This window comes from Cydia splendana, chromosome 13 (assembly GCF_910591565.1).
Source record: "Cydia splendana chromosome 13, ilCydSple1.2, whole genome shotgun sequence".
Lineage (NCBI taxonomy): Eukaryota > Metazoa > Arthropoda > Insecta > Lepidoptera > Tortricidae > Cydia > Cydia splendana.
In genome coordinates, this window is record NC_085972.1 from 9,507,452 (window position 1) to 9,509,201 (window position 1,750).

Consider the following 1,750-nt stretch of genomic DNA (forward strand, 5'->3'; position numbering starts at 1 on the left):
GATAAATCGTTTCTAGGTACTCAATCAATTCGGTTAATATATCCATAGTAATGGAACCGATGCTAGTTTTTAGTTTAAACCTTTTTGCATACTAGAAAGAGATTCTTCTCGAAGCCTGATTTAAATTGACTAATCAGATTACACCGTCGATAGATTCCGCTTTCTGTGATCATGAAGAGCAAATTGCCTTTAGGAAAATCTAGGATTGAATTCCATTGATTATATATTATCCATTACAACTCAAGTGGGTTAATTATCGAATGGAAAAAACATAGGTAGCACGTAAGTATTAATATATTTTTTTGCTATTTTATTGTGGGACGTAACACATTATTACAATCTATAAATTGTAAATACAGATGTCAATCACAATGAAAAAATCAACGATGATCATCAACTCTGGCCAACGTGGGACTCGAACCCACATCCTTGGATTGCCGGTCCAATGCATTACTAATTCTGCCAGCTGACCTTCTGTCAGTCAACGCGAATTTAGTCATTGCAACTGTGACAACGTCACTAGCGACATCTGCATTCTAAGGTTCACAACCTTTGACCACCTGTATTTGACATCTGTATTTGTGTGTTGACATCTGTATTTACAATTTATAGATAGCAGGTAAGTGATTTATGATAGCATGTTTTTAATTAATATTATTTATTTTTAATTATTCAAATAAATAAGTTAAATAACAAAATGAAATTTTATATGCATATTACGTTTATTTATCAATTCTCAAGAGAATAACGTAGTCTCTTATCTTTAAACGTCATCCTTCGAACGTGCCCGATCATACATAACTGCACTTCAACGAAACTGCTCGTACACGTACCAATATTATTCCCGGTCCCAAATATCGCTGCAACATTATTATGCATGCGCCTTTCAACCCAGCTCAGGTGACCCGTCGTCTGATAATGGAAATTAACCCGTGTTTTCCAGAACAAAAGGTTTATTCTCATTCAGCAGCTCACCCGTCAACTCTTATTAAGTTTGCCTGTAAGCTTCTTATCAGACTGTGTATGGTGAAGATAAAGCGAACCACGGATGGCCCCTGTCTGCTGGAAGTATGCATTGTGTACAGTCACGTTCGGTCGGCATTATGTCCCTGTTTATCGTAAAATTTAAATGTATACGACAAAGTGGAGAGTGAGATCTTATCCTTCGGTAATGAGATTTCAAAACATAATATACTTACCTAACTATAAGTATGTAAGATGAATTTAAGAGTTTTAGGTCCAAACTTGAACCTTCACTGGTCAATATAGGTAATAGCCTATGCCTGAATTCTTTCATGCCATGAAAGGGCCATATTTTTCACCACACCAAAGTATTTTGATGCTAATTTTTATGTTTTCGATCACCTGTCACCGTTAAAGCGTTCGCTAAATTTTATTGTATCGGAAGTTTCAAAGTTCACTGCTGAGTAACGTTGATCAGTCTGTCAAGTGTGGTTGGTGCAACTGGCCCTTAGTGATGAATATTTAATAGAGTAATTAATATTTAATAACAGTTAGTATTTTTCGCGTGGCTTTGCTGTCGAGTGAAACACAAAAGGTAAAGGTAATAGTTATCATTGACCGCTAATGTAGGTAACTAATTGAAGTAAGTTTTTTGAACGCAAATGCTTGGTTTGTTGATGAATAAAAAGAATCACTATATATTATGCCTATGAGATTTCATATGGGTATGGATCCCATCGTCGGAACTGGATTTGGTAAAAATAGAACCAATCTAAAATATGTATTA

General features: G+C 35.3%; 1 non-coding gene across 1 annotated transcript; it reads right to left on the reverse strand.

Annotated features, from left to right (window-relative positions):
• Positions 1-400: 400 nt before the first annotated feature.
• Positions 401-472, reverse strand: Trnaa-ggc (transfer RNA alanine (anticodon GGC)). Its single transcript has one exon. It is a non-coding gene; the product is annotated as a tRNA-Ala (tRNA).
• Positions 473-1,750: the final 1,278 nt, after the last annotated feature.